Genomic DNA, 13,177 nt, shown 5'->3' with positions numbered 1-13,177 from the left:
AACCTTGACGACCAACTCTGGGCGACCCAGCAGGCCTGCGAGGCGGCGAAGAGGCAACACCTCGACGTCACCACGTGGGAGGCCTAGGCCCAGCCACCATCTCTTGCTGGTTTCAATAAAGTTTATTCAGTCAGTCAGTAATTTGTTAAATATGTCAGGCACATAGGCACAGCGTCTGGCCGCGCCATACCTTGTGACTGAACCAGGAACTACATAACGGACATGTTTTCTAAGCTCTCTTGCGGCGGCACTTTTTTGTTTGAAAGCGGAATTCCAGAAATTTTTAACGACAACTGTTTCTATTAGGAATGAGTGGAAGTTTGGTAGACCAAGTTCACGGAAGATATTTGTAGATGTTACTATTGGGGAATCGTACGCAATATTTTTAAGAATGTTTTTTATAATCCGGCCAACCCTGCATCTCCAACGATCCGAACAAAAGCCAAAGACTGTAATGCCGTACCTCAACACACTGTAACCTAGTGCCTGTGCTACAATCTTTTTTACAGACAAGGGTGCAATACTTTTGATATTAAATAACAGCCACGCTACTGACCTCAGTTTAGAGCAAATAAGTGATAAGTGATGCTGCCACGATAAATTACTATCGAAATAGATTCCGAGATATTTCACGCAATCCACGTATGGAATGGGCGCACACTTACAATGAACACAGTCTGACTCATGCAAGTAGAGAGGTATGTTAATAACAGTAGTCTTAAGTGGGGAGCGAAAGCAAAAAAGTTTTGCTTTTTGGGCTTTTACAACAATTCCATTATTAGAGAACCAAAAAATTGCCTTGTACACGTCGTTTTGCAACATTTCAGTGGACGTTTTATAAGAAAGGTGTTTCGCTAATAATACAGTGTCGTCAGAATAGTGGAATACTGAACATTTTGAAATTGCCGAAGGGGAGTCGTTAACAAAGATAGTAAACAACAATGGCGTCAAAATGGACCCTTGAGGAGCTCTAGCTTTTACCGACAGCTTAGAACTAAATACGCCATTATCATTGAGAGAGACTACCTGAAATCTGTTGCTCAAGTAATTTTCGACAACTTTGTAAAAAGGCCCACGAAATCCCCAAAAATGCAGCTTATTTAACAAGACTTGATGATTCATAGCGTCAAACGCTTTCGTTACATCTAAAAATAGCGCACATGTGAAAAGATTTTGATCAAATGCCGAGAACAGCTCATCTGAAAATTGCTAAAGCAGTGCCAAATACCACGCCCTGAAATAAAGCCAAACTGTCGATTGGTCAGGATAGAAAATTTCTTAAGAAGACATAGTGTGGAAAATAATAATAATAATAATAATAATAATAATAATAATAATAATAATAACAATAAAACCAACTAGCCCACAAGAGATGCTTGCGCACACGTACAGAACAGGTTACATGCAAATACACGTACACATACAACAAATGCAGAGCCACTGTTTCGCCCCCATACGCCAGTGCGGTCACGCAAAATGGCGTTTCCGGCTGTATAACTGTATCGTGATAGAGTTGAAAACAGCAGGTCACAGTAAAGGAAGTACATAACTCGATCGTAAGTACGTACTCGCACTCTACTTGTCGAAGCAGACAAACGGTAGTTATAATGCATATGCAAGTCAACAGCGCGTATCTAACAAGCGCGCAAACGTCCCGATAACGTCGAAATCGTGGGATGATGCAATGGGAGCAGTCAACTGCAGCATCAAATTGGCGCCTATCGGGCGGGTGGTGCAACCATGGCGGATGGCGTCGACAGGAAGAGTGCTCCTTGGCGTTATTCAACGTCATTGCCACATTTTTCACTCCTTGTTACGCCTATTTGCTAAACTCTCAGTGTATGTGGCTCTTCCAGCTTTTTGTTAAAAGCGTCGCCTACGGGCCACACACAACGACAAAAAAGTACTGGTGATTTGACCGCGTTAAGGTAGGTTTTGCGAATATTCGGTATGCCATGAATTTGCGACATTGCTTGCTAAGGAATTAAAACATGGATTACCACTACGCATGTTTGCACAGAATTTGAAAAAATAGATTATCACTTACATTTGGCCCGGCGCTGGCTATTTTATAAATACAGTAAACATTACTGACAACTGGAACAGCTTTCCTTGGTGAAGAGCTATCACACAGTGTATTTGTGTGCAATAATATCAATTGTAAGCATTTGCTAGTACTGCATTTGAGCATATAATTAATGTGTGGAATATATGAGCTGTGTTCTATTTATCTAAAACCGAATTGTTCTTTCTCGTCCACTGCGTACGACCGTTGTCTTATGTGTAATACTGTTTCTATATAGAAGACAGGGTTCCGGCTAATTGTGCAATAAATGTTGGTTTAGTAGTAGTTCTATTGCTGGCATGAACCAAAAATAATAGGAAAGATTTTATATTTCTGCCAAAATACAGTACTATAACAAAGCACTCCAATATTTCGGCCATTTCGCAAGTATGTATTCCTTCTCCAAAATAAAGGGCACAGCCGTGGCCCTTTATCCCCGTGGCCCTCTTCGATAATTAGCACAATGTTAATAGGTCTTTATACGGATGGTGCTAGTGGTTGCAAGTCTGTTTCATTAAACATTGCTATACAGTCTTCATCTCTTGCGAGCCAATCGTGAACCTCGAGTTACTGAACATTCATCGACATTTGCTATAATATTTTGATAATAATTTCGGAAATTCTTTGCCTTTCTCTCTCTCTCTAGGAAATTATTCAGTTCACGCATGTGAAATTCGTTTTACGTGAGTAATGCATTTTTCTACTGAATTTCTAAAGCGTGCTGAATGGAGCTTGTGGTTTTTCATGATATGTGACCATCGCACCAAGTTCAGTACACCAACACTCTCCGCGCCTTTGAAGAATGTCACTGAAGCAAGAAAGACCACAACGGTATGGTCACTTCAATTGCTCGCAGCTGTTGCTCACAACTTTGGCCTGTGAAAATATATACATTTGATATTGGTATTATACTTGCTATCTAGCTGCATTAGGATGTATCACACGAAGTGATATATTTGAACTGTTCTGCGTGATCGAGCAGCTCATAGGAATCGAAAGGTTGTCAGTTCAAAATATATGAGCAGAATTACGACGGGAGCTGAGCACTTATGAAATGTGAATGCAAAATAATTAATGTCCGATTGAACGCCACTGAGCAACCCTTCGTGTTATGAACGCCTCGCGGGCGACCTAACGCGTTGTGACGCTTGGTAAGCGCCTCCTAGATAGGAGAAGGCCAGTGCACTTCGATGCGTCACGCCATGCTTCCTTGCTCGACTGCCATGGAATCTAATGGCGACGCGCCCGTGTAAGCCGAGGTGATTTTCATATCACAGCTTCGTCACGCATGCTCCTACGCTCTCCGAACATGTCGAGAAAACCTCTGCAGCCTCTGCCACGGCTAAAACCACTGCCGTGGAACAGAGCAGTGACTGCTTTAACCCAGTCGAAGCGCCACTGTCTGTTGCATGCACACTTTGCGCTGATTTGCGCGCAGTGGGTCATATGACTTAACGCCGCCGTTTTATTGGATCTCTTCGCCCTTCTCTGTAGGCTCGGAATGCCTCAAGGTTGGTGCTCCCCACGCTCAGTATGCACGTTTTCTCTGAACGTGGTGGTAATGTCATGTGCTCATGAGTTCTAGCGTGAACGATTGTCGATGCCAGGTGAACGTTATTGCTGTGCGCTTTAGAGCTTCATCTCCGTGGCGCCTGTACGTCTTACGCCTAGTGAGAGGTAAGTACAGTTCATGAAGTCGGTGTTCTTCAATTAGCAGCGCTGCAATATTTTTCGACCAATATGTCGTCCTTTCTGCGCCTAATATAATTACGGGCATTGTACATCCGCATGGTTTGCGGCGATGATAACATCAATCGGTCATTGACCAACCATTGGGCTGTGTTTGGTCGCATCGTACTGCTTCTCAGCATACTTCCGAGCTTACTCTGTGCTATATTGTTTCTGCACAGCGCTGAGGTACATCAAAAAGAATTTTCTGAGTTCGAAATTTTAAAACCGTTAACTCCCATGTAGCCCACAGGATGGGATGATCCGCTGGAGCGTTGTGTCTTTCCTGAAAAATGGCGAATAATAACAAAATAGATATGAATAATAACAAATATGCTCCACATGCACTGTCTGGGATACCCTTGCTTCAGTTTCCTTTGCTTTTTGTTTGCGTGACCACGATTGCGGGAGGAATTGCACAACTGTGTAAGGTTGGAATGGCTGAAATTTTGTAGTAATTTGTATCACGGTCGGCGCACTTGTTGCACAATATGGCCGGCCGCGCTGGTTAATTTCAACACGCCTGTCTTTAGAGCTGCTATATTGTTCTTTCCAAACAGTGCCACGTGTTTTTTGAAATAACGAAACTTTTGGGCGACTTGTTAGACTTCTGCTTACTTACACGTGACCGGATGCTAGTATGGTGGTGACATCAACTGAAGTTTACTCCTCAGCTGTCTGTGACGAACGAAACGTTTGCGCCGACCTAATAGACGTCTTCCCACCAGCCAAGTTTCATCCTAGACACCAGTGCTCGTTTCTCCCCTGGCCGAACGATTTCACCTCCAATGGGTGTATATATAGGTTACCGCCGCCGCTTCACTTCACGGTCGTGCCCGCGTTCAGTTCGCGCTGCGCGCTAAACGCCTCTTCTTTTCCACGGCGCCTCTTCGGATGACCGGAAATGATTGTTGTGTTGTTAACTGTCACGACAGCAATGTAAACACGCAATGGTTGATGCTACTAGTGAAATTTTGCCGATTCACACTAAAGTGGTACGAAAAAAGCAGACAGACATGGATTACTGCGAACGCCGAAGGAAGTAAACAACTGGCAAACGAAGCGAGCTCGTTCATTGACCACTCGTGATTGTATCACGGTTTTTACATATAAGGCACATGAACTTCATGATTACTCGGTATATAATCCCTTTACTAATATAAAAACTTTCAGTTGTTTGACCAGCGCATGTCCTGTCTTCTTTCTCGTGTTTCATTTGTGTGCGCTGCCCAATAATGGAAACCACTTCTGTTGCATGCGCTAACAGTGGCCGAAGTTCACGTGTGCCGAGAAATTAAATATGTGCACGATTCATTGAAGATAACTGGAGTTCATTCCTTCAGTACCACTTCACCGATCGATCGAGTTACTGGATGGTACGCGCCCGCGTCTTGGTCGCGCCGGCATTGCTGAAGCAGACATGATTACTAATACTTTCGACTTCCGTCTCTTGAGCACAGTTAAAAAAATGGCCAAGGTATTTACATTGCTGCCTCTATTCTATACTGTAGGGCACGTACTAGTTAAAGTTGCGTGCGCATGTCATACTTGCGCTATGCGGCGATATATTTTGTTTATTTCCGCACAGCGTCGATGGAAATCGGTTGACGCCATCAGAGACAACCCGAATTTGTAGCAAACATTTTGTGGGAAACTCCAAAAATGACTTTAGCTAACACGCATCGTATATGCCGACGATTTTTCGGGCGGCACATACAATGTCGTTTACAATTACCTGCTCAGCGTCACTCACATGGCTAAGCAGCTAGACGCTGCCCTTTCGCCGCATTGCAGCCATAAAAATATTCGTCAAGCGTACGGATCTTCTTAAAGGCAAATATAAGCGGGCACGTCGTCCTTCGAATAAAACGTCAACGCGCACACACATAAGCATACACCGCTCGCGGTAGGAAACGTGCCCAAACAGGGGCAGTGCAAGAGGCAATCAAGGCGGTGTGAATGAGACATGGGAGAGGCGTACCACCCGCTAGTTGAATTTTGCGCCGCATGCGGCGCTCTCACGCCGGCACAGCAGTGCCACTCACTGTGCCGTTCTCGTCTATTGCTCGTTCGCTCGTGGTCGTATTTGTTAATACGTAGCAGTTAAACCTTTCTTCAGTTGCCTGTTTCTTTCGCGTGCTCGTAGTGATAATGATGTCACTTAAACTTCGGTACGTTTGCTGTTGGCGTTTCTTTTGCGCAACCACAATTTCCAAGGGAGAGAGAGAGAGAAAGCAAATGATAAAGGCAGGGAGCTTACCAGGGCTGAGCCCGGTTGGCTACCCTACACTGGGGCAAGGAAAAAGGGGAAGGAAAGATCAAAAGACGAAGAGAAAATAACTGGCATATCATTCGGTCACTCAGTCTGGATCACAGACGCCGACTCAATCCGGCAGCTTGCAAATGTCGGAGCAGCGCTTTTGCGGCCTTTTGTAGCTGCAATATGCGAGGCCATGGTGCCAAGACATTGTTCAAGGTGAAGGGTTTTCTATCTAATTGATGGAGATCTGTGCAGAGGTTATGTCCTTCATTTTCATAAGATCGGCAGCTGCACAGTAGATGTTCTATAGTTTCTTCGACACCGCAGGCATTGCACTCGGCGCTATCAGTCGCTCCGATCAAAATCGTATATGCATTGGTGAATTCGACACCCAAGCGTAAACGGCACAGCATTGTTTCCTCCTTACGTCTAATGAGGCGATCCATCTATGCCGCAGTTGCATAGATGCATCGAGGGAATGCAATCGATGTTGGGTGAATTCAGCGCCGTGCCACTTCTCCGATGTCATGCGGTGCGCTAGCTTCCAATGTTTTGAGCTGCGACAGTCCGCGATAGAAGTATAGAAACAACGGTTGCTGCTTCGTGTACTTTCCTAGCAGCTTCATCAGCGAGGTCGTTGCCGGAGATACCGCAATGGCCAGGCAGCCACTGAAACACGGCATCGTGTCCTTTAGCGATCATATGATGGTACATTTCTCGTATCTGCGGCACGAGTTGTTCACAGGACCCGCGACGAAGATGCGATACAAGACATTGTAAGGTCGCCTTTGAATCGCAGAATATTGCCCACCGATTAGCCGGTTGGTTGTTCATATAATCAACGGCACCTCGGAATTCAAGAAGCTCCGAACTGGTCGATGTTGTGAAGTGAGAAATCTTGTATCGGATGCTTACTGACCGTGATGGTATAAGCCCTTTGCCGGTGGAGCTGGTCTGAGTGGAAGAGCCAACCGTACATATGTGGACTCGCAAAAATAGAAAGTGTGCACACAATCCTTAGCTGCTTGCTTCAAGGCCAAGGTAGGCAGGTTGAGCTTTTTTCTTATCCCTAGGGCCGCAAGACGCACTTGAGGTTGAACGTGCTGAGGTTGTGAAGGCCGATGGTAGGGAGACACCATTGATGCTGACCTCATTGGATGAGGATGCCTGGGGTCGTCGTTCTTGCAGGCAGGCAAGATAGCTTAATTGCATCCGTGAAACATGACAAACATGCGCCCTAAGCGTCTCAGTACTAATGTAAATCGCGATAGGATTGTCTTGAGGCATTGTAATGGTTCCTGCTGTTGAGGCGCTCTGCGGAAGGCCTAGCTGCACACGTAGTGCCTGTGTTCGCACGCACTGGAGTTCTCGAAGATTTGACTTGCATGTTTATGCAAGTAGGGGAAAGCTATGGCGTAGGAATCCGATCGAAAGTGCTAGATATAACTGTAGCATGGAGCTCACTGACGATCCCCATGTTCTGTCGGCGATGAGCTTGAAGGCGTAAACAATAGATGCGAGCTCCTTCTTCAAGTGAGCAACCTGAGGGCTCCTAGAGAGGTCCTGGTCAACATTGCCACTCAAAAACCGCTTAATTTCTTGTAGTAGAAAGGCTGACCATTGATGCATACTGGATAACGAGACATCGCTTTTCGCGTAAAAGCGACTAACGCACATTTCTGTAGAGATGGTAAGGCCTTGTTTGTGACGATAGTCAGATGCCTGTGTAGCTGCTTTCTGTAGCTTTGTGCGAACCTGCAGGTGTGTGACCACTGATGTCCAGATGCAGATGTCGTCGGCGTAGACTGATACACTCGCTGTTTCCGGTAGGGATTCGGCCAGCCCAAGAGGCGGAAGGTTGAAAAGAATTGGGCTTAGAACCTCGCTTTTGGAAACCTCTCGGCATATGTAGTGGTCGGTAGTCGGACCATTTTGCGTACGTACGAACAAGCACCTTTGTTTCAAGTAGTTTCTCATCCACCGATATACTCGCCCTCTTAGTTCAATTGTGAAAAGTGCGTCAAGAATGGTTTGATGGGAAACGTTGTCGTAAGTGCCTTGCACGCCAAGAAAGCGTGCTACTGATAATCGCTTTCGAGATTTTTGCTATTCTACAGATGACAGTATTCGATGACGCTGTCAATCGATGTACGGCCTCGTCGATGTCCTACCATAGAGTCAAGGTAAATTTTGTGGTGTGCAAGGCAATATTTGAGACGCATGAGGATCATGGGTTCCGTGAGCTTCTCGACGCAGCTGGCAAGTACTATAGGCCGATACGATGTCAGTTCGACCGGTGACTTTCATGCATTCAGCAGCGGTACGAGGTGGCTGTGTTTGCATTCCTGAGGGACGACACCATCTTTCCATGAACAATTAAAAAGGCTAAGAAATTCTCTTCGGGCTTCTCGACCTAGGTGGCGCAAAGCAGTATATGTTATGCCATCGGGCCCTGCTGAAGACTAACATCTACAGAGCGCCATAGCAGCTTCTAACTCTTCCATAGAGAATGGAGCGTCCATACTTGTATCTAGTGGACGAGGGATGTCGCCTAAAGCCATGTCAACTAAAGCTGTGCCGTCAGCGACGTTCGCACAAAATTTATCTGCAACGTTTATCTCACACCGGTTTTGATAGAGGGCAAGGGTGTTAAAACGGCGTCATTGCTGGGGACTTGAGCAAAGACTTCATAGGGTGCGCCATACACGTGACAGTGGATTCCGGGTTACAATGACTCGCAAAAGCATTTCCATCTGTTATTCTACAGCTTGTCCGTTCAGTGTTTTATCTTCTTTCGCTTGCGCCGAGCTTCTTTGAGGTCAAGAATTGATTTCTGGCATCGGTACCTCCTTTCAGCTCGGCGACGTAGTGCCACGAAGCCTTTCCAATTCAATGTCATTCTCTGTACCCTTTGATGAATGTGTGAAGAAACGCGTACAATCTTGCATTGCGTGCGATATGCATGCATGCGATATATGCATGCGATATGTTTCTTGCATGTGTCGTCTACACGATCTTGAAAGACTGACCAGTCGATTTGGCGAGATACAACCGGTAATGTGGCGTCTAGTCCATCGATTCTCGACTAGGTTGAGTATGATCGCTTCCATGGGTTTCAATATCAGTGAACCATTGCACGCTTAAAGTCCGGCAACGTGACTACAAAGTCAAATCAAGGCAGCTGCTGTGCGTTGTTCCTCACAGAAATTTCGCGCTTCCGTCATTTAGAAGTGACAGATAATGGCCTGATGCAAAGAATATTAGTGACCAGCCCCTTGAATTTATCCTGGAGCTTCCCTATATATGATGGTGAGCGTTGAAGTCCCCTGTTATTATCCAAAGACCGGGAGTAGCAGCCATAATATCTTCTAGTCTTGTGCTATCAAACTGACTTGTTGGGGAAACGTTGACGCCAGTAAGAGTAAAAGACAGCCTCTTCTGTTTCACAGTAACACAGACGTATTGGTTACCTTTGTGTGGCGCTACGGGTTCGGAAAAAATGCGAGGTGTTTGCGAATGTAAATCAGAACCTTACTACTATGGACACACGTGGTTAAAACAAAAGCTTCATATCCTGATGGTCTTATGGAGGCTCATAAGTTCAGTTCACAGATCACCAGTGTAGGAAAGGGGTTGTCAAACACTAACTGTCGAAAATCCAAAATACGTGAACTCAGGCCTCTCGCAATCCATTGGAATATGGAGGCACCTCTGACATCATCCCGGTACGATCGCTGTTGTTGTCGATGAGCCATGGTTCTGCTGTGGAAGTTCTCAAGCACTGGGCTTCTGAGGGATCGCTAGAACCAGATTGATGGTATCCAGCAGGTGCAACGCACTTCGAGCTGTTGGTGTGTAGCTTGTCCGAAAGAACACGAATAGCACTTACCAGATAGCTGATCATGACAACTATTTTTGATCTCGGTAGGTCAATTTATCAGGAACATAGGAAGTGTCCCTTGCCGTAGAAGTGTGATTTATCTCACTAGGGGCATCTAGCCTTGGGAGTGCAGGTCAAGCGTCAGCACCCGTGCTGTTCGATGCACCTTTGTCCTTTGAGCTGACTGCATTTGGCCTGGGTGGAAGAGTGGGTGGTAATGGTAATCGACGTTCGCGACGTTATCGTCATCGCTTAATAAATGTTACTGCTTCTCGTCGAGAAGAGTGGTCTCTAACTATTTTCTTCAATATTGCGATTCCCTGTGGAATCAAAGGGCACGTTTTCAAGGATGCATATTGAGGCCTGCTGCAGTTCGTGCACTTCAGCACACTGACGTCGCATGTCTTAGTGGTGTGGGGCCCAGTGCAGCGAGAATAGAAGGTAGTGTTATCGCGCACATTACTCACATGGCCAAACTTCTTGCAGTTCCAGCACTGCAGTAGTTTTGGTATAAAGGGGCGAACTGCGTATCGGAAGTGGCCTACATTTAACGATTAACACAAATACGATCTTAACACACCGTGACGTGCCGAGAAGAAACACGTTTGTATTGACGGTGTTTTCTGTAACTGGCTTGATTAAAATGGACAGATCGGTGTTGACAGTGGTCCCGTAAACATAGTAAATTACGCGAGTACTGACGTGTGCGCTCAGCGGAATATGAGGGCGGACTTTCATACCGTCAAGTTCCGTGAGTTTGTGCAGTTGCGCGTCTCCATATGTGAAGACATGGCTTGCCTGTTGAGGCGTCTCATGTTGTCAGTGGCGAGAACTGGCGCGAACAGGATGGTGAGCACCTCGGTATTCCGCGAATATCTCACCGTGGACTCACTCGAATTCGACGATGCGCAGAGAAACCTTCGCTTTGCTTTTCGACTCTGCACCAGCTCGAAGGCGTCGTCACAAGATTCTTCCCTGTTGACACAGTACTGCATAGTGTCATCGCTGTCAACGCCACTCTCGGTGTCGTTGCGCTTCCTGGAGGCAGCCGCCGCGGGCACTGCCGAGTCCGGCGTACACGCGTGAAACTCCATCTCCGTCGCAGTTAAGGAGGAAACAGCAGTTCACTGACAGCCTGAGAAATTCACAAAATGAGTACAGCTGGAAGACTTGGCGTTCTACCTGAAATGCATTTTGTCGTCTGCGTACGTTCAGAATAACAGAACTCTTGTTGGCGTTTATATCATGATGTGAGTGTTTGCTGCCCGTGACACGTGTATTTAAGGCTGGTATTGTTTTCGGCTAACAGTGTCGTGCACCTTGTCGTAATGACGAAAAGTATGGGCGACTTGCTAGACTTTTGCTTATTTACACGCTACTCTGGTGTTAAGGTCCGCTTCACGTCTTAAGTCTGTAACGACGAATTGTGTGTGTTGATTAGCTCGTTCGCGCGCTCGCAATTCTTCTATTATGAAAATGTGAGAGTTCATTCACTTAGTTGCGCGCTCGTAGTGACTAGCCGTGTCGCTTAAGCTTCATCTTCCATTGTCGTTTTGTTTGTGTAACGATCGCGATAGCAATCGTAAAAACTGCCTAAGGGTGGAACAATTGAGTTTCCTTTATTTATTTGTTTCAATACTCTGAATGTAACGTAGGGCGTTACGAAGACGTGGGGGACTCTATACAATAAATGGAAATCGTAGCTTTAACGCATGATGGAACAGCTTGTGGCTGTCATTGGCATGAATTAATAAATCGCGCACATTTGTACGTGAATTTAGGACGTGGAATTCAGATTTAGGCATCTGCATCAAGATCGGAGCCGTTGTTGCACGTGATGGTTAATTGGCTGGTCGCACTGCTGAACTTTATTACGCTTTTCTTTTAGGCTGGCATATTCGTGCCAAACAGTGCCATGCCCATTTTTCAACATAACGAAAATTTTCGGTGACTTCCTGGGCTGCTGCCTTTCAGCTTATTGTCCGATGCATGTTATTATGATGGTATAATACGATCAGGGTTAGGTCTCAGCTTCCTGTAGCAATCGAAATATTTATGCTACTTGGACTATAGGTCGTGAGCGCGTGGTTGTATTATTTAGTTTTAGTAATGGGGAACATTTCGCGATCTTTGTTGGCTGCTAAATTTCTGTCGCACGCCCGCCCTCGCTTATTAACCGTGTCTCTTGAACTTCGTCTGCCTTTTGAGTTTTCTTTGCGTAACCGCGATTGCGAGACCGATCGCAAAAGGGTGTATGCTTGAAATAACTGAACATTTGTGGGCATTTGTATCGCGATCGCCGCATTTTCACGTGATGCTTGGCCGGCACTGCTACTCAGTTTTCCCATGCGTTTCTGTCAAAAATGCTGTACACGTTTGATTCCGGGAATAACGAAACTGTTGGGCTACTTGTGAATGCTGCTTGCTTACACGCTGTCGGGAGTATGCTAGTATGAATGTGAGGCCTAGCTTTTACGTCTCAGCTGTTTGTTAGGATAGAAACGTTTACGCTACTTATTATTGCTCATTCGCACACTGTCATATTTATTAATGGGGAACGTTTGTCTCTGTTAAGTGTTAAATTTTGTCACGCGACTCGGCTATTTCAGCCTGTGGCTGAAGCTTAGTCTGCTGTTTGAGTTTCCGTTGCGTAACGCCACGATTGCCAGAGCAATCGTAAAACAATGTAAGGTTGGTATAACTAAACTTTTGTAGGTATTTCTATCGTGATGGTTCGCCGTCCAAACTGCTGAAGTGTCACGTTACTCTTGGGCCGTTACATTGCTTGCGCCAAAGGAAACGCCTTTCTGGAAATAACAAAACCTTTGGCCGACTTGTGAAACTGCTGCTTATTTACACGTTGTCGGACGCTTGCTAGGATGATAGTGAGGTCGAGCTTCCGTACGTCTCAGCTGTCTGTAACGATCAAAACGTATCCGCTCTTATTAGACTATTGTACCGTCGCACGTTGTAGTATTTTTAGTAATGGAGTCCCGGCCATGGCACCCGCATTTCTGTGGGGGGCGAAAGCTTATTTTGGTGCACGTTAGGAACATTAGGTGCTCCAACTTATTCCGGAGTCCTCCACTGTGGAGTGTCTCATAATCAGATCGTGTTTTTCGCACGTAAAACCCAATTTTTTAGTGATGGAGAACGTTTGTCTTTGTTGACTGTAAATTAAGTTTCTGTGAGATGATTTACCGTGTCGCTTATTTTCGCAAAGTGTTTTCTTTGCGTAACTGTG

The sequence above is a fragment of the Dermacentor albipictus genome, chromosome 8 (genome assembly GCF_038994185.2).
Source record: "Dermacentor albipictus isolate Rhodes 1998 colony chromosome 8, USDA_Dalb.pri_finalv2, whole genome shotgun sequence".
Classification (NCBI taxonomy): Eukaryota; Metazoa; Arthropoda; class Arachnida; order Ixodida; family Ixodidae; genus Dermacentor; species Dermacentor albipictus.
The sequence above is the reverse complement of the archived record's forward strand: the minus strand, read 5'-3'. Positions refer to the sequence as shown.